This window comes from Lolium perenne, chromosome 2, assembly GCF_019359855.2.
Source record: "Lolium perenne isolate Kyuss_39 chromosome 2, Kyuss_2.0, whole genome shotgun sequence".
NCBI classification, from domain to species: domain Eukaryota; kingdom Viridiplantae; phylum Streptophyta; class Magnoliopsida; order Poales; family Poaceae; genus Lolium; species Lolium perenne.
Window position 1 is genome coordinate 245036502 of NC_067245.2, and position 21495 is coordinate 245057996.

At 45.5% G+C, this 21495-nt stretch overlaps 1 long non-coding RNA gene across 1 annotated transcript; it reads left to right on the forward strand.

Moving 5' to 3' along the window:
• The first annotated feature begins 20139 nt into the window (after window positions 1-20139).
• Window positions 20140-20681, forward strand: LOC139835301 (uncharacterized). The gene is made up of 3 exons (XR_011751096.1): window positions 20140-20325; window positions 20424-20496; window positions 20597-20681. It is a non-coding gene; the product is annotated as an uncharacterized lncRNA (long non-coding RNA).
• Window positions 20682-21495: the final 814 nt, after the last annotated feature.

Below are 21495 nucleotides of genomic sequence, written 5' to 3' on the forward strand. Positions count from 1 at the left end.
ATGGGCTAGCTAGGGTTTGGTGCGGGATGGCCTGATGTGCTCCACTGGATGGGATAAAATGGACTGTCGGTGAACCGAGTGAGTGGTGCTGCGGCCTTGTACGCGTGTTCGCTGTTGACGACCTGTTGACTGGGAGGCCACGCGTGTTCGCTATTATGATGCCACCGAATCCGTTCCCCTCCTGTTTAATGGCTCGCCGGTTGTGAAGCGACATATCTAGTTGGGACGCCACCGGTAAACCACGCGCAGGAGCCACTGGTTATCCACGCGCAGGCGCCACGGTAAATGCGTCGCCTAGGCTGCCGTGCAGCAAATTGGGTCGTCAATTGCCCCAATGGACGGTCAGTAAATGCTATACATACGGACGTTTTACTTACGAAAACACTTTACGGACTCACGATGGAGCAACACACACGGAAGTCCATGAACAGAAAATAAGTTGAAGATAAAAAATCGATGACACAATGGTTCTTGAAAAACATAACAAAATATTTGGAGTATGAACTAAGTGTTCATATTTCAGAGCCTATCTACTACCATCTTGAATTCACCATCGACGACGCTTCGACCAAAAGCGAAGATGAATATGTCACTAACTCTCATATCGTGCAGTTTCACCAGTTGCTTCCAGTTCGATGTTATCATGGCACCTCCTTTGGCTTTGCCTTTCACCTTTGACTTGTCCATCACCATCTTAACTTTGAGGCGATCCTTTCCTAAGAATAAGACTTCTACTTCTGATGGCAGTTCAACATTAGTTATAATGTGGCTCATGGTGAATCTCTTCGAAAAGTACTGCATAAAAGAAATCAAACATATTAACAACAGTTACGGTGTAGAAAATAAATAGAAATCTCTTGGTGTGTACTATAATGTTTACCATTTTTGCTTTACCCTCCTGGACGTGTGATTTTTTTATGGTGCAGACATATATGGGTGTTTTCAGATTTGTTTCCTGACATTTACTTCTCAGATAATCAATGTTATCTCTCAGATAACGAAATTCTCCATCATCCATAGCTACTCGATTTGCATACTCAACAAACACCTCGAACTCACGCTCGCACTTTATTCTAGGACCTGCGTAAGTATTAAATTAATACATCAGGCCCAACAATAGAATCGCATATGGAAGACATAAATGGGAGGTAATTTCGGACCTCTTATATTCAGCTTTTTGTGCAACTTAAGAGCAGCACGAACATGACGAACACGAGCAAACGATGCCACCTAGTTGAATATAGAAAAGATGTAACACGTACAAATTTGAGTCCTAAGATGGTTAGGGCATCGATCACCGTCAGAGAAAATAGGGCATCGGGCAATCGGAAGAGACGAGTTTGTACTTGACTAGATTAGATCTGATATTAAATATAGACAACACGAGATGAGTTGCGTATGACTTACATCATCTTCCATTGTAACTTCGCAGACGCCGCTCTTCCCATCCAGGCTTCGATGAGAGACGATATGAGGTTAGATGAGGCGATTATATAGGTGGAAGTGGGCAAAAGGCGATCATAATCTTGTTACCTTAATTCGTGGGAGGGTCGATATCAACGTGACAAAGTTTGTTTCCCTAAATAATGTCGTTACCTTAATTCGTGGGAGGGTCGATATCAACGTGACAAAGTTTGTTTCCCTAAATAATGTCGTTACCTTAATTAGTGGGGAAGGTTGGGATTCGATAGTTTGGAGGCGTAGTCAATTACGGGGATCGATTATTAATGTTGTCCCCTTAATTAGTACAATCAAAGGTACACATTTTTGAATAATTGCCCGCTAATTCATGTTGTTACCTTAATTAGTACTACTCATGTCGTAATACTGCTGCAAATAGAAATTAATTTTCACACCTTATGCGCAGAGTAATCAAAGTAGCTCAAACAGATTCTCTTAGCGACGGCGTTTGATAGTCGGAATGAGAGGAGATGGACGGAGAGCAAGGTTATTTCACGGCGTTTTTTCGTGGTTACAATGCATTATAATTTCAGTAAACTTAAAATTTGAACCACTACTGACATTCATGAATAATTTGAAAACAGTATGACATAAACGTCAAATAAAGTTTGCAACAAACATCAAAATGTCTCAGCATGACTTCCAACTTGGACAAATAAGCTAATTGTAAAAATAATGTAATGCCTTTGTTGATTTCAGAGAATATCAACCAGAAGCTTGAGACCACCACCGCGGCTACCACGGAACCAGAGCACAAACACGTTTTTAACTCTCATATTAGTCTTCTTCACAACCTCCATCCAGTTTGTTGTTATCATGGCACCTCCTTTGCCTTTTCCATTGACCTGTGACTTGCTCATCACCATCTTAAATGTTGCAATTTTAGTATTCGATGAATAAACTTCTATTTCTGCTGGTAGCTGTGTATGCCTAGCAATGTGGTTTAGTGTGAATCCCCTCGAGAAGTACTGCATATAAGATTACAGTCAATTAGAGAATTCAATCAGCTATGTTAGGAAACTGTGAAAAATTTGGTGTGTAATCCAGCGCTTACCATTTTTGCTTTATTCTTCACGACGTTTGATTTTTTGATCGTGCAGACATACGGTGGCTTTCTTGGCATGTGCTTGTCAACTAGCTGTTTCAATGTAGCAAATTGTGCATCATCCATTCTTACGCGATTGGCATACCTGATGAAACCTTCAAAATCCTCACCCTCCTCAAAGTTAGGACCTGCATACAAAATTATATACATAAACCAGAATATTACAATTTCCTTGGAAAACAAGAGTGTCCTAAATTTGTGTACCTCTTACGATATGCTTTTTGTTCTTCCTCACAGCAGCACCGCAACGCCGTGGGCTAACACGTTGTGCCACCTAGCAAAGTGTACAACACATATAACTGATGAGTTCTTGTGTGGAATACTCAAGCGTCCCGGATATAGAGATCTAACTAGTGGCGATTAGTGCAAATCTTTGTGATAAAATAAGGAGGGGACAATCGATTATTTACCCAAACGTTAATCTGCCCTGGATGATCTAACCATAGTTGTAGATTACACATTAAGGACATGGCGGCCTAAGGACATTATATATACTTGTGTTTATGATCTACCCGAAAGGGGTTTTCGGAGAACTAGAATCTGTTAAGTACGTATAATCTAATAAGTATGAAGCGTCGACTCTATCCAATGAGATTTTGGATGTGTTGATCTGGTCGATTCCCATGGCGGCCTCCCATACCTAATTTGCGATCTATCTCGACGACAAGTCAAATAATATTACGACAGGTGAAAGTCTTGACATACCTGATCCATGGCAAAGGGGTGCCGTCGATGATCAACACTAGTTCTCTCAGATGAACATGTGAAAGATGTTGCTTGGTCGGCCGCCCAGACGTCGCTGAGATGAAACGGTGTGAAAAGACGACGATGATATAGTTCGTGGGGGTGTGGGTTACCCGTGATGGGTAGTACGTGTTGCCGCAAATTACGCCCTGCACAATTAAAGTTGTTAACTAATATGTTGGGTGGGTGGGCTTGATCGTTTCGTGCCGGAAATTCGATTCGTTGGCCGGATCATCGTCCAAGCAAGGCAGCCTTTGTTTAATTTTTTTTCTTTTTTATATTTAAGAGGGAAAATATAGGGTTTTAGGCCAAAACATGCACTTTTGGGGCAAATCAAGTGGCTGGGGATGCCAGGGTGAGGCCACACTTGGAACATGGGTGCACCAATGCATGCCCCACACTTCTACCCTTGGAATTTACATGAATAATATGGGGTAGACCATGGTGAGTTGCACCCAGACACCGCAAATATAGGGTTTTAGGCCAAAACATGCACTTTTGGGGCAAATCAAGTGGCTGGGGATGCCAGGGTGAGGCCACACTTGGCACATGGGTGCACCAATGCATGCCCCACACTACGACCCTTGGAATTTACATGAATAATATGGGGTACACCATGGTGGGTTGCACCCAGACACCCCAAATATAGGGTTTTAGGCCAAAACATGCACTTTTGGGGCAAATCAAGTGGCTGGGGATGCCAGGGTGAGGCCACACTTGGCACATGGGTGCACCATTGCATGCCCCACACTGCCACCCTTGGAATTTACATGAATAATATGGGGTAGACCATGGTGGGTTGCACCCAGACACCCCAAATATAGGGTTTTAGGCCAAAACATGCACTTTTGGGGCAAATCAAGTGGCTGGGGATGTGATGGCGTGTATTTCACACGTTCGTTGGGCAACCCCAAGAGGAAGGTATGATGCGCACAGCAGCAAGTTTTCCCTCAGAAAGAAACCAAGGTTTATCGAACCAGGAGGAGCCAAGAAGCACGTTGAAGGTTGATGGCGGCGGGATGTAGTGCGGCGCAACACCAGAGATTCCGGCGCCAACGTGGAACCTGCACAACACAACCAAAGTACTTTGCCCCAACGAAACAGTGAGGTTGTCAATCTCACCGGCTTGCTGTAACAAAGGATTAACCGTATTGTGTGGAAGATGATTGTTTGCGTAAAACAAGAGAACAAAGATTGCAAAGAGATTGTATTTCAGTAAAGAGAATTGGACCGGGGTCCACAGTTCACTAGAGGTGTCTCTCCCATAAGACGAACAGCATGTTGGGTGAACAAATTACAGTTGGGCAATTGACAAATAAAGAGAGCATGACCATGCACATACATATCATGATGAGTATAGTGAGATTTAATTGGGCATTACGACAAAGTACATAGACCGTCATCCAACTGCATCTATGCCTAAAAAGTCCACCTTCAGGTTATCATCCGAACCCCCTCCGGTATTAAGTTGCTAACAACAGACAATTGCATTAAGTATTGCGCATAATGTAACTAGTGACTACATCCTTGAACATAGCACTAATGTTTTATCCCTAGTGGCAACAGCACATCCATAACCTTAGTGGTTCTTGTCACTCCTCCAGATTCACAGAGGCATGAACCCACTATCGAGCATAAATACTCCCTCTTGGAGTTACTAGCATCAACTTGGCCAGAGCATCTACTAATAACGGAGAGCATGCAAGATCATAAACAACACATAAGCATAGCTTTGATAATCAACATAACAAGTATTCTCTATTCATCGGATCCCAACAAACGCAACATATAGAATTACAGATAGATGATCTTGATCATGTTAGGCAGCTCACAAGATCCGACAATGATAGCACAATGGGGAGAAGACAACCATCTAGCTACTGCTATGGACCCATAGTCCAGGGGTAGACTACTCACACATCACACCGGAGGCGACCATGGCGGCGTAGAGTCCTCCGGGAGATGATTCCCCTCTCCGGCAGGGTGCCGGAGGCGATCTCCTGGATCCCCCGAGATGGGATCGGCGGCGGCGGCGTCTCTGGAAGGTTTTCCGTATCGTGGTTCTCAGATCGGGGTTTTCATCACGGAGACTTTTTATAGGCGAGAGGGCAGGTCAAGAGGCGGCACGGGGGCCCCACACCACAGGGCCGCGCGGCCAAGGGGGGGGCCGCGCCGCCCTAGGGTGTGGCCCCTCCGTGGCCCCTCTTCGTCTCTCCTTCGGACTTCTGGAAGCTTCGTGAGAAAATAGGCCCCTGGGCTTTGATTTCGTCCAATTCCGAGAATATTTCCTTACTAGGATTTCTGAAACCAAAATCAGCAGAAAACAGCAACTGGCACTTCGGCATCTTGTTAATAGGTTAGTTCCAGAAAATGCACGAATATGACATAAAGTGTGCATAAAACATGTAGATAACATCAATAATGTGGCATGGAACATAAGAAATTATCGATACGTCGGAGACGTATCAGCATCCCCAAGCTTAGTTCTGCTCGTCCCGAGCAGGTAAAACGATAACACAGATAATTTCTGGAGTGACATGCCATCATAATCTTGATCATACTATTTGTAAAGCATATGTAGTGAATGCAGCGATCAAAACAATGTATATGACATGAGTAAACAAGTGAATCATAAAGCAAAGACTTTTCATGAATAGCACTTCAAGACAAGCATCAATAAGTCTTGCATAAGAGTTAACTCATAAAGCAATAATTCAAAGTAAAGGTATTGAAACAACACAAAAGAAGATTAAGTTTCAGCGGTTGCTTTCAACTTGTAACATGTATATCTCATGGATATTGTCAACATAGAGTAATATAATAAGTGCAATAAGCAAGTATGTAGGAATCAATGCATAGTTCACACAAGTGTTTGCTTCTTGAGGTGGAGAGAAATAGGTGAACTGACTCAACATTGAAAGTAAAAGAATGGTCCTCCATAGAGGAAAAGCATCGATTGCTATATTTGTGCTAGAGCTTTGATTTTGAAAACATGAAACAATTTTGTCAACGGTAGTAATAAAGCATATGTATCATGTAAATTATATCTTACAAGTTGCAAGCCTCATGCATAGTATACTAATAGTGCCCGCACCTTGTCCTAATTAGCTTGGACTACCGGATCATCACAATGCATTGTTTTTACCAAGTGTCACAAAGGGGTACCTCTATGCCACCTGTACAAAGGTCTAAGGAGAAAGCTCGCATTGGATTTCTCGCTATTGATTATTCTTCAACTTAGACATCCATACCGGGACAACATAGACAACAGATAATGGACTCCTCTTTTATGCATAAGCATATAACAACAATTAATAATTTTCTCATTTGAGATTTGAGGATTGTTGTCCAAAACTGAAACTTCCACCATGGAACATGGCTTTAGTTAGCGGCCCAATGTTCTTCTCTAACATATGCATGCTTAACCCTATGGTGGTAGATCTCTCTTACTTCAGACAAGACGAACATGCATAGCAACTCACATGAAATTCAACAAAGAGTAGTTGATGGCGTCCCAGTAAACATGGTTATCGCACAACAAGCAACTTAATAAGAGATAAAGTGCATAATTACATATTCAATACCACAATAGTTTAAAGCTATTTGTCCCATGAGCTATATATTGCAAAGGTGAATGATGGAATTTTAAAGGTAGCACTCAAGCAATTTACTTTGGAATGGCGGAAAATACCATGTAGTAGGTAGGTATGGTGGACACAAATGGCATAGTGGTTGGCTCAAGTATTTTGGATGCATGAGAAGTATTCCCTCTCGATACAAGGTTTAGGCTAGCAAGGCTTATTTGAAACAAACACAAGGATGAACCGGTGCAGCAAAACTCACATAAAAGACATATTGAAAACATTATAAGACTCTACACCGTCTTCCTTGTTGTTCAAACTCAATACTAGAAATTATCTAGACCTTAGAGAAACCAAATATGCAAACCAAATTTTAGCATGCTCTATGTATTTCTTCATTAATGGGTGCAAAGCATATGATGCAAGAGCTTAATCATGAGCACAACAATTGCCAAGTATCACATTACCCAAGACATTTATAGCAATTACTACATGTATCATTTTCCAATTCCAACCATATAACAATTTAACGAAGGAGAAACTTCGCCATGAATACTATGAGTAGAAACCAAGGACATACTTGTCCATATGCTACAGCGGAGCGTGTATCTCTCCCATAAAGTGAATGCTAGGATCCATTTTATTCAAACAAAACAAAAAAAACAAAAACAAACCGACGCTCCAAGAAAAAGCACATAAGATGTGATGGAATAAAAATATAGTTTCAGGGGAGGAACCTGATAATGTTGTCGATGAAGAAGGGGATGCCTTGGGCATCCCCAAGCTTAGACGCTTGAGTCTTCTTGATATATGCAGGGGTGAACCACCGGGGCATCCCCAAGCTTAGAGCTTTCACTCTCCTTGATCATGTTGCATCATACTCCTCTCTTGATCCTTGAAAACTTCCTCCACACCAAACTCGAAACAACTCATTAGAGGGTTAGTGCACAATATAAATTGACATATTCAGAGGTGACACAATCATTCTTAACACTTCTGGACATTGCATAATGCTACTGGACATTAATGGATCAAAGAAATTCATCCAACATAGCGAAAGAGGCAATGCGAAATAAAAGGCAGAATCTGTCAAAACAGAATAGTTCGTATTGACGAATTTTAAAATGGCACCAGACTTGCTCAAATGAAAATGCTCAAATTGAATGAAAGTTGCGTACATATCTGAGGATCATGCACGTAAATTGGCTTAATTTTCTGAGTTACCTACAGGGAGGTGGACCCAGATTCGTGACAGCAAAGAAATCTGGAACTGTGCAGTAATCCAAATCTAGTACTTACTTTTCTATCAACGGCTTAACTTGGCACAACAAAACTCAAAACTAAGATAAGGAGAGGTTGCTACAGTAGTAAACAACTTCCAAGACACAAAATAAAAACAAAGTACTGTAGGTAAAAATATGGGTTGTCTCCCATAAGCGTTTTTCTTTAACGCCTTTCAGCTAGGCGCAGAAAGTGTGTATCAAGTATTATCGAAGGGTGATGCATTCTCAGCGGGGTGTGGAGTTTTCTCAACTAGGCATAGTATATTGGATACATAAGTTTCAGCATCTCCCTTTTCATTAGTCTTAGGCGTGCTACTCTCATCAAACAAATTTTCAGGAACTAGCCAAGTATAGTTATTTTCTAATGCATCATTCATAGCCAGGAGCTTACATGGTATTGGTGCTTTGATCTCCCCTCTATCATCAATATTATTAGTGAATCTTATTCTATCCATATCCATCTTTTCAAGGAGACTAACAAAATTAGTAGGAGAACCAAGCATATTGAATTTAGCAAACACCTTTCTAGCTTCTCTTGCTAAACCACCAAATTCTCTAAGAAGGGTTTCTAATACAAAATCTTTCTTTTCCCCCTCTTCCATATCACCAAGTGTGAAAAACATGTGTTGGATTATAGGATTAAGATTAACAAATTTAGTTTCCAACAGGCGAACTAAATGCGCAGCAGCAATTTCATAAGTAGGCGCAAGGTCTACCAAGTGTCTATCTTCAAAATTTTCAATAGTACTAACATGATTGAAAAATTCTTCTATATTATTTCTCCCAACTATAGACCCACGTCCTACCGGTATGTCTTTTGTGGTAAAATTAAAAGGAAACATGATGAAATAAGTAAAGTAAATGCAAGTAAACTAATTTTTTTGTGTTTTTGATATAGCAAACAAGATAGCAAGTAAAGTAAAACTAGCAACTAATTTTTTTGTATTTTGATTTAGTGCAGCAAACAAAGTAGTAAATAAAACTAAGCAAGACAAAAACAAAGTAAAGAGATTGAGAAGTGGAGACTCCCCTTGCAGCGTGTCTTGATCTCCCCGGCAACGGCGCCCGAAAAAGAGCTTGATGGCGTGTAGTTCACACGTTCGTTGGGCAACCCCAAGAGGATGGTCTGATGCGCCCAGCAGCAAGGTTTCCCTCAGCAAGTAACCAAGGTGTATCGTACCAGGAGGAGCCAAGAAGCACGTTGAAGGTTGATGGCGGCGGGATGTAGTGCGGCGCAACACCAGAGATTCCGGCGCCAACGTGGAACCTGCACAACACAACCAAAGTACTTTGCCCCAACGAAACAGTGAGGTTGTCAATCTCACCGGCTTCTGTAACAAAGGATTAACCGTATTGTGTGGAAGATGATTGTTTGCAGAAAACAGTAGAACAGTATTGCAGTAGATTGTATTTCAAGGTAAAGAGAATTGGACCGGGGTCCACAGGTTCACTAGAGGTGTCTCTCCCATAAGACGAACAGCATGTTGGGTGAACAAATTACAGTTGGGCAATTGACAAATAAAGAGAGCATGACCATGCACATACATATCATGATGAGTATAGTGAGATTTAATTGGGCATTACGACAAAGTACATAGACCGTCATCCAACTGCATCTATGCCTAAAAAGTCCACCTTCAGGTTATCATCCGAACCCCCTCCGGTATGAAGTTGCTAACACCAGACAATTGCAATAAGCATTGCGCGTAATGGAACTACTGACTACATCCTTGAACATAGCACTAATGTTTTATCCCTAGTGGCAACAGCACATCCATAACCTTAGTGGTTCTTGTCACTCCTCCAGATTCACAGAGGCATGAACCCACTATCGAGCATAAATACTCCCTCTTGGAGTTACTAGCATCAACTTGGCCAGAGCATCTACTAATAACGGAGAGCATGCAAGATCATAAACAACACATAAGCATAGCTTTGATAATCAACATAACAAGTATTCTCTATTCATCGGATCCCAACAAACGCAACATATAGAATTACAGATAGATGATCTTGATCATGTTAGGCAGCTCACAAGATCCGACAATGATAGCACAATGGGGAGAAGACAACCATCTAGCTACTGCTATGGACCCATAGTCCAGGGGTAGACTACTCACACATCACACCGGAGGCGACCATGGCGGCGTAGAGTCCTCCGGGAGATGATTCCCCTCTCCGGCAGGGTGCCGGAGGCGATCTCCTGGATCCCCCGAGATGGGATCGGCGGCGGCGGCGTCTCTGGAAGGTTTTCCGTATCGTGGTTCTCGATGCCGGGGTTTCGTCACGGAGACTTTTTATAGGCGAGAGGGCAGGTCAAGAGGCGGCACGGGGCCCCACACCACAGGGCCGCGCGGCCAAGGGGGCCGCGCCGCCCTAGGGTGTGGCCCCTCCGTGGCCCCTCTTCGTCTCTCCTTCGGACTTCTGGAAGCTTCGTGAGAAAATAGGCCCCTGGGCTTTGATTTCGTCCAATTCCGAGAATATTTCCTTACTAGGATTTCTGAAACCAAAATCAGCAGAACAAAGAATCGGCACTTCGGCATCTTGTTAATAGGTTAGTTCCAGAAAATGCACGAATATGACATAAAGTGTGCATAAAACATGTAGATAACATCAATAATGTGGCATGGAACATAAGAAATTATCGATACGTCGGAGACGTATCAGGATGCCAGGGTGAGGCCACACTTGGCACATGGGTGCACCAATGCATGCCCCACAGTGCTACCCTTGGAATGTACATGAATAATATGGGGTAGACCATGGTGAGTTGCACCCAGACGCCCCAAATATAGGGTTTTAGGCCAAAACATGCACTTTTGGGGCAAATCAAGTGGCTGGGGATGCCAGGGTGAGGCCACACTTGGCACATGGGTGCACCAATGCATTCCCCACACTGCCACCCTTGGAATTTACATGAATAATATGGGGTAGACCATGGTGAGTTGCACCCAGACACCCCAAATATAGGGTTTTAGGCCAAAACATGCACTTTTGGGGCAAATCAAGTGGCTGGGGATGCCAGGGTGAGGCCACACTTGGCACATGGGTGCACCAATGCATGCCCCACACTGCCACCCTTGGAATTTACATGAATAATATGGGGTAGACCATGGTGAGTTGCACCCAGACACCCCAAATAAAGGGTTTTAGGCCAAAACATGCACTTTTGGGGCAAATCAAGTGGCTGGGGATGCCAGGGTGAGGCCACACTTGGCACATGGGTGCACCATTGCATGCCCCACACTGCCACCCTTGGAATTTACATGAATAATATGGGGTAGACCATGGTGGGTTGCACCCAGACACCCCAAATATAGGGTTTTAGGCCAAAACATGCACTTTTGGGGCAAATCAAGTGGCTGGGGATGCCAGGGTGAGGCCACACTTGGCACATGGGTGCACCAATAGTTGCCCCACACTGCTACCCTTAGAATTTACATGAATAATCTGGGGTAGACCATGGTGGGTTGCACCCAGACACCCCAAATATAGGGTTTTAGGCCAAAACATGCACTTTTGGGGCAAATCAAGTGGCTGGGGATGCCAGGGTGAGGCCACACTTGGCACATGGGTGCACCAATGCATGCCCCACACTGCCACCCTTGGAATTTACATGAATAATATGGGGTAGACCATGGTGAGTTGCACCCAGACACCCCAAATATAGGGTTTTAGGCCAAAACATGCACTTTTGGGGCAAATCAAGTGGCTGGGGATGCCAGGGTGAGGCCACACTTGGCACATGGGTGCACCAATGCATGCCCCACACTGCCACCCTTGGAATTTACATGAATAATATGGGGTAGACCATGGTGAGTTGCACCCAGACACCCCAAATAAAGGGTTTTAGGCCAAAACATGCACTTTTGGGGCAAATCAAGTGGCTGGGGATGCCAGGGTGAGGCCACACTTGGCACATGGGTGCACCATTGCATGCCCCACACTGCCACCCTTGGAATTTACATGAATAATATGGGGTAGACCATGGTGGGTTGCACCCAGACACCCCAAATATAGGGTTTTAGGCCAAAACATGCACTTTTGGGGCAAATCAAGTGGCTGGGGATGCCAGGGTGAGGCCACACTTGGCACATGGGTGCACCAATAGTTGCCCCACACTGCTACCCTTAGAATTTACATGAATAATCTGGGGTAGACCATGGTGGGTTGCACCCAGACACCCCAAATATAGGGTTTTAGGCCAAAACATGCACTTTTGGGGCAAATCAAGTGGCTGGGGATGCCAGGGTGAGGCCACACTTGGCACATGGGTGCACCAATACATGCCCCACACTTCTACCCTTGTAATTTACATGAATAATATGGGGTAGACCATGGTGAGTTGCACCCAGACACCCCAAATATAGGGTTTTAGGCCAAAACATGCACTTTTGGGGCAAATCAAGTGGCTGGGGATGCCAGGGTGAGGCCACACTTGGCACATGGGTGCACCAATGCATGCCCCACACTGCTACCCTTGGAATTTACATGAATAATATGAGGTAGACCATGGTGGGTTGCACCCATACACCCCAAATATAGGGTTTTAGGCCAAAACATGCACTTTTGGGGCAAATCAAGTGGCTGGGGATGCCAGGGTGAGGCCACACTTGGCACATGGGTGCACCAATGCATGCCCCACACTGCCACCCTTGGAATTTACATGAATAATATGGGGTAGACCATGGTGAGTTGCACCCAGACACCCCAAATATAGGGTTTTAGGCCAAAACATGCACTTTTGGGGCAAATCAAGTGGCTGGGGATGCCAGGGTGAGGCCACACTTGGCACATGGGTGCACCAATGCATGCCCCACACTGCTACCCTTGGAATTTACATGAATAATATGGGGTAGACCATGGTGGGTTGCACCCAGACACCCCAAATATAGGGTTTTAGGCCAAAACATGCACTTTTGGGGCAAATCAAGTGGATGGGGATGCCAGGGTGAGGCCACACTTGGGACATGGGTGCACCAATGCATGCCCCACACTGCTACCCTTGGAATTTACATGAATAATATGGGGTATACCATGGTGAGTTGCACCCAGACACCCCAAATATAGGGTTTTAGGCCAAAGCATGCACTTTTGGGGCAAATCAAGTGGCTGGGGATGCCAGGGTGAGGCCACACTTGGCACATGGGTGCACCAATGCATGCCCCACACTGCTACCCTTGGAATTTACATGAATAATATGGGGTAGACCTTGGTGGGTTGCACCCAGACACCCCAAATATAGGGTTTTAGGCCAAAACATGCACTTTTGGGGCAAATCAAGTGGCTGGGGATGCCAGGGTGAGGCCACACTTGGCACATGGGTGCACCAATGCATGCCCCACACTGCTACCGTTGGAATTTACATGAATAATCTGGGGTAGACCATGGTGGGTTGCACCCAGACACCCCAAATATAGGGTTTTAGGCCAAAACATGCACTTTTGGGGCAAATCAAGTGGCTGGGGATGCCAGGGTGAGGCCACACTTGGCACATGGGTGCACCAATGCATGACCCACACTGCCACCCTTGGAATTTACATGAATAATATGGGGTAGACCATGGTGAGTTGCACCCAGACACCCCAAATATAGGGTTTTAGGCCAAAATTAACATGCACTTTTGGGGCAAATCAAGTGGCTGGGGATGCCAGGGTGAGGCCACACTTGGCACATGGGTGCACCAATGCATGCCCCAAACTACTACCCTTGGAATTTACATGAATAATATGGGGTAGACCATGGTGAGTTGCACCCAGACACCCCAAATATAGGGTTTTAGGCCAAAACATGCACTTTTGGGGCAAATCAAGTGGCTGGGGATGCCAGGGTGAGGCCACACTTGGCACATGGGTGCACCATTGCATGCCCCACACTGCCACCCTTGGAATTTACATGAATAATATGGGGTAGACCATGGTGAGTTGCACCCAGACACCCCAAATATAGGGTTTTAGGCCAAAACATGCACTTTTGGGGCAAATCAAGTGGCTGGGGATGCCAGGGTGAGGCCACACTTGGCACATGGGTGCACCAATGCATGCCCCACACTGCTACCCTTGGAATTTACATGAATAATCTGGGGTAGACCATGGTGAGTTGCACCCAGACGCCCCAAATATAGGGTTTTAGGCCAAAACATGCACTTTTGGGGCAAATCAAGTGGATGGGGATGCCAGGGTGAGGCCACACTTGGCACATGGGTGCACCAATGCATGCCCCACACTGCTCCCCTTGGAATTTACATGAATAATATGGGGTAGACCATGGTGGGTTGCACCCAGACACCCCAAATATAGGGTTTTAGGCCAAAACATGCACTTTTGGGGCAAATCAAGTGGCTGGGGATGCCAGGGTGAGGCCACACTTTGCACATGGGTGCACCAATGCATGCCCCACACTTCTACCCTTGGAATTTACATGAATAATATGGGGTAGACCATGGTGAGTTGCACCCAGACACCCCAAATATAGGGTTTTAGGTCAAAACATGCACTTTTGGGGCAAATCAAGTGGCTGGGGATGCCAGGGTGAGGCCACACTTGGCACATGGGTGCACCAATGCATGCCCCACACTGCTACCCTTGGAATTTACATGAATAATATGGGGTAGACCATGGTGGGTTGCACCCAGACACCCCAAATATAGGGTTTTAGGCCAAAACATGCACTTTTGGGGTAAATCAAGTGGCTGGGGATGCCAGGGTGAGGCCACACTTGGCACATGGGTGCACCAATGCATGACCCACACTTCTACCCTTGGAATTTACATGAATAATATGGGGTAGACCATGGTGAGTTGCACCCAGACACCCCAAATATAGGGTTTTAGGCCAAAACATGCACTTTTGGGGCAAATCAAGTGGCTGGGGATGCCAGGGTGAGGCCACACTTGGCACGTGGGTGCACCAATGCATGCCCCAAACTGCTACCCTTGGAATTTACATGAATAATATGGGGTAGACCATGGTGAGTTGCACCCAGACACCCCAAATATAGGGTTTTAGGCAAAACATGCACTTTTGGGGCAAATCAAGTGGCTGGGGATGCCAGGGTGAGGCCACACTTGGCACATGGGTGCACCAATGCATGCCCCACACTGCTACCCTTGGAATTTACATGAATAATATGGGGTAGACCATGGTGGGTTGCACCCAGACACCCCAAATATAGGGTTTTAGGCCAAAACATGCACTTTTGGGGCAAATCAAGTGGCTGGGGATGCCAGGTGAGGCCACACTTGGCACATGGGTGCACCAATGCATGCCCCACACTGCTACCCTTGGAATTTACATGAATAATATGGGGTAGACCATGGTGAGTTGCACCCAGACACCCCAAATATAGGGTTTTAGGCCAAAACATGCACTTTTGGGGCAAATCAAGTGGCTGGGGATGCCAGGGTGAGGCCACACTTGGCACATGGGTGCACCAATACATTTCCCACACTGCTACCCTTGGAATTTACATGAATAATATGGGGTAGACCATGGTGGGTTGCACCCAGACACCCCAAATATAGGGTTTTAGGCCAAAACATGCACTTTTGGGGAAATCAAGTGGATGGGGATGCCAGGGTGAGGCCACACTTGGCACATGGGTGCACCAATGCATGCCCCACACTGCTACCCTTGGAATTTACATGAATAATATGGGGTAGACCATGGTGGGTTGCACCCAGACACCCCAAATATAGGGTTTTAGGCCAAAACATGCACTTTTGGGGCAAATCAAGTGGCTGGGGATGCCAGGGTGAGGCCACACTTGGGACATGGGTGCACCAATGCATGCCCCACACTTCTACCCTTGGAATTTACATGAATAATATGGGGTAGACCATGGTGAGTTGCACCCAGACACCCCAAATATAGGGTTTTAGGCCAAAACATGCACTTTTGGGGCAAATCAAGTGGCTGGGGATGCCAGGGTGAGGCCACACTTGGCACATGGGTGCACCAATGCATGCCCCACACTGCTACCCTTGGAATTTACATGAATAATATGGGGTAGACCATGGTGGGTTGCACCCAGACACCCCAAATATAGGGTTTTAGGCCAAAACATGCACTTTTGGGGCAAATCAAGTGGACGGGGATGCCAGGGTGAGGCCACACTTGGGACATGGGTGCACCAATGCATGCCCCACACTGCTACCCTTGGAATTTACATGAATAATATGGGGTAGACCATGGTGAGTTGCACCCAGACACCCCAAATATAGGGTTTTAGGCCAAAACATGCACTTTTGGGCAAATCAAGTGGCTGGGGATGCCAGGGTGAGGCCACACTTGGCACATGGGTGCACCAATGCATGCCCCACACTGCCACCCTTGGAATTTACATGAATAATATGGGGTAGACCATGGTGGGTTGCACCCAGACACCCCAAATATAGGGTTTTAGGCCAAAACATGCACTTTTGGGGCAAATCAAGTGGCTGGGGATGCCAGGGTGAGGCCACACTTGGCACATGGGTGCACCAATGCATGCCCCACACTGCTACCCTTGGAATTTACATGAATAATATGGGGTAGACCATGGTGGGTTGCACCCAGACACCCCAAATATAGGGTTTTAGGCCAAAACATGCACTTTTGGGGCAAATCAAGTGGCTGGGGATGCCAGGGTGAGGCCACACTTGGCACATGGGTGCACCAATGCATGCCCCACACTTCTACCCTTGGAATTTACATGAATAATATGGGGTAGACTGACAAGGGATTAACTTGTCAATGCCTATGGATTGTAGGCTAGGGTTTAGTTAGAAGTAGAGGGTAAGTAGATCTCGAAGGTTTCAGCCGAAAAGTACTCGACGATTGTGAAAACTAGGGTTTGCAGACAATGATTCGGTTCTTTCTTTTGTCCCTCGACTCCCCCTTATATATGAGGTAAAGCCGAGGGATTCGTGCTATACAAGTTTACAGAGTCCGGGACGGTTTCTAACTCGTCCCGCCAGATTACAAACAACACTTCCTATTACAACTCTATTTCTTCCTTAAACGCATCTTGGGCTCCCGAATCTTCTTATTCTTCGGGTAGTGGGCCTTCAATAAACCCCGGGTACTATATTCGGCAGGCCCATTTGGGATGCCTATGTCAGTAGCCCCCGAGATTTTGCTTGAATTGTAAAGTCAGGGAAAATCTCCACTGTTTATTTTTACCCGAAAGCCTTAACTTTCTATATTTCTTCTCATAAAATTCTATATTGTACAGGGATATTGGTAATTGGGGCTAGTTCATCTGACGGATCAGGTACTAGTTAACTGCTCTAGTGGCAATCCGCAAAAACCTACTTCAAAATCACGTCCCTGGACATGATCTCGGGATACTGGTGTAAACTTCGACAGGTGCCGCTTAAGGTCTTACCATTACGTCGAGTCCCAGTCAAATTTATCGGGTACCTAACGCGTCCGTTAGGATTTTTCTTCGTATCTGTTGATACGGATAAAAGTAGCAGAGCGCAGTCTTTGGCGATGCCACGCCCAGCAGAATGGATTCTGGGGTCTTACCTTCGCAAATTTGCGGCATTCAGAAATTGATCGCAACTTTGGCGTTCTGAGAATATATTGTCGAGTGCTTTTCCGGCTGTTGGAATGGCACATTTTATTGAGTCAAATATGACTTATATTGTTCTCCCGATGGGAGTATATGTAGAGTTAATTATAACTCGAAATATACTCTCTTGCTCTTCTATTTTTCCTTTGTTAATTTCATCGGGCACGCGAACAGCGTTCCCGATGGGAGTAGCCCCCGAGGCTACAGCCAAGAACTTGTGCTTGGTTGTAGGCTCAACATTTTATTCCACCTTATCGCTATTTTGTCATTATTTCGCAATATGAACTCTTTCCTCTTCTTCTTCTTCTCTCTCTTTATTTTTATATTTCTCGGGTGCGCGAACAGCGCTCCCGATGGGAGTAGCTTGAGGCTACAGCCAAGAACTTGTGCTTGGTTGTAGGCTCAACATTTTCTATATTGTCATACTCGAAATTTTACTTTTTGTCGGAGTAGCCCCCGAGCATTTGGGCAAAAACTTGTATTTGATCAAAGGCTCCCGAAGTATTGAATATTTCATCCTGTCGCCAATCTCTGAATACTTCCTTGTCGACATTCTTCTCTTAATCAAATTTACTTCATCCTTGACAAGTAGTCGTGAATTTTCTGTCCTGTGGGTCCATTACTTTCACCACGTTGACACGTCGTGCAAGTAGTGGACACACGTCCTCCGCTTTTCCTGGCGCACGTACGGTAACGCCTATTTCAGTAAAAATACTCTTTTGCCCTTGTGTCTAGAAGATCCATCCTCACCACACGATTTCTTCATCCAACGGCACACTGCTTCACCCGAATCTTATATAAACCCTTCTTCAACCTTCGTTCATCCCCTCGCTTGCGCCGCTCACCTGTTCCTTTTCGCAAAACTTCCCCTGCGCCCAACTCTCTCCAATCTTCCGTACGCACATACATTGCTCTGCCCACTGCCGTTGATGCCACCGCGCACGCGTCTGACTCGCCACAGCACGCCGGAATCCAAGATGGCCGCCGAGGATCTTGAGTGGGAGAGATCCAAAATCTCCAATCAAGACATCAACACGCTGAAGAGGCTCGGCCTCATGACGAAGGAGGACGCCATCCGCTTTCCTAGCGAAGAAAGCTACCCCAAGCCTCCAATGGAGTATCGGGTTAGTTTTGTTGATCATCTCATCCGTGGCCTCTCTACCCCAATTCATGATTTTCTCCGCGGTCTTCTCTTTGTTTATGGGATTCAGCTGCACCAACTGACTCCCAATTCCATCCTCCACATTTCTATTTTTATCACCCTTTGCGAATGCTTCCTCGGAGTCCCTCCTAATTGGGCTCTGTGGAAGCGTATTTTCTGCCTCCGCCGCAATGGCTCTCACAACGTCACCTATAACATAGGTGGCGTTGTTATCTGTGTCCGCACTGATGTCGATTACTTCGACGTCAAGTTTCCCGACTCTGTCCAAGGATGGCGCAAGAGATGGCTCTACATCCACGAAGAAAGCGCCAATTACGTGGAGCACAACATAGTTCCTTTCGACGGAAGTGCCTGTATTATGGGTCGCCGTTCGTGGGATGCCGAAGCTTCTGAAGAAGAGAAAAAGGCGACAGAGGCGCTCATGGCTCGTATCCGTCATCTTCAAAACACTCGAGGCAAAGAGCTATCTGGTGTTCAAATTACTGCCTACTTCCTTAGGATTAGAGTGCAGCCTCTTCAGGCTCGCAAAAATCCCCTTTGGACGTATTCTGGTGAAAATGACGCCAACAGAATCTCCAGTGATCTTTCTGTAAAGGACTTGGAAAAATTGGTTCGAAGAATTTCTCGATTAGGCAAGAAGGATCCTATTCCCTCCTCCTGTCGAGTGGAACCATACAGTGCTTCCAATCCTCTTCCCGAGGTATTTTGTCTTCTCGAAGTTTTATCTTGTTTTGAACTGTTCCTCGTATCTTATTTGCAGTGGTATCTCACTTATTCTCTTTTGTCACTATTTCTTTGTAGAATCATCCTACTATGGCTTCCCTTCCTCCTCTTCCTGAGGATGGAGAGGTCGAAGAAAGAGCCGTTGTCGATGATGTCAACCAGAGACCCCCTCTTTTGTGAATGAACCATGATTCTCGAAAATCTGCGGGATCTACCGAGAAGGATGCTGCCTCGAAGATACAACATCAGCACAATCTCCTCCTCCTGCTGTTTCTCCGAAGAGCAAAAGGAAAAGGAGCAATGCCGAAGATTCCGGGACCTCGAAACCCGAAGAAACTGCTCCTGCACCTCGAAAAGCAGCTTATGATCCATACATCGAGAGTATCATCAGCTCGTAGGTTCCTTGCTCTTTTCCTTTTTTATTTGAAGAATTTTTATTTTGCCTTGCTTTTTATGCTGCCACTATTTTGTCACAGTGATGATGAAGAAACTCCAACTTTAGATGTGGCTGCTCGAACGAGCACGTCACATACTTTAGTAATTTCAGAAAAACCAGTTGAAGGGGAGGAATCGTCGCCTCCTCAACAAAATGTTGATACATCTACTCCTCCTTCGAGCCCCCGTGCCCCTTCACCAAAAAGGGCACGGGTTGAAAAGATTGTTGATCCTGCCCCTCAGTTGGGCAGTTCGTCGACTCTGCTCTTAGATGATGTAAGTTTGTCGGCATCTATATTTTCCTTATTTTGTTTTTTCACACCTTTTCTCTTTTTCATGCCTACGTTTCTTTTGATGTACTTACCTTTGAACAGCCAATGATCAAAGAGCTTCTTCGGATCGGGTCCCAATTTGTTGGGTACCGTGAATATGCCGCCAGAGCCGAAGGTAACGACTTTTATACTTGCTATTTTTCTTTGACTTTCTATTCCTGTTGCTTGTCGATATTTTTTGATCTTTCTTTTCTTTCTTTTTCATATCTCGACAGAAAAACTTTCAGAGGCCAACGAACGTGTCGACGCACTTGCTCAAAAACTCGAGCAAAGTGAGGCGGCTCGCAAGAAAGCTGAACTTGCTGCTAGTGAAGCCAAGGCCGAGGCTGATGAAGCCAAGGTGAAAGCTGCTAGTGTTGAAGCGTTGCGTAAAAGTCTCACAGATGCTGAATCTGCCTTGAATGAGCGTAAAACTGCACAAGCTGCACGTGAGCAAGATATCATCAAGCGCTTGAAGTCGCAAAGTCGACGTACGCTAAGTAATATCATCCATCCCTTCGTTTTATTGTACGTCCTGTTTCTTGGTTTTCGACTAATGTTCGGTCTCATGTGGCAGCCCAAACAGACCAAGATTTTGACTTGGAAAATCCCGTCAAGGACCCTCTTCTTGACGCACTTTCTCTTCTGGAATTTCATGGGCGTGAAATTCGCGAAGGCGTGGCCAATGCCAGTGCAAGTTTGTCGGCGTTATTCCCCTACTTCTTCCCGAAGAAAGAGGAACCTTCGACTTTCCTTGCCCTTGCCAAGCTTTTCAATTTGTCGGAAGACCTGGGATTGAAGATGCGTCAGGAGAATATGAAGGTTGCTGTCGAGAGTACTGTTGCCCTGGTTGCTGACAGCCAACAGACGCTTGATTGGATGAAGGTTGGCGACACCGATCGAGATAGAGCAGTCAAGATGGAGGTCGCTGATCAAGGCGGCCAAGCCCAACACGAAGAAGATCTTGGCGTATCTGGGGATCAAGCCAGCTTCAACTCCTAGCTCCTCGAGGCCGGAGGTCTAGTTGCATGCCTCTGTTTTTCTTTCTGTTTCTTTTGCTTCTGTCGCCAAAGTAGTCATTTGGCGACACGTACTTTCTTAACTCCACTGTAATGCCCTTGTAATTATTCCAAGA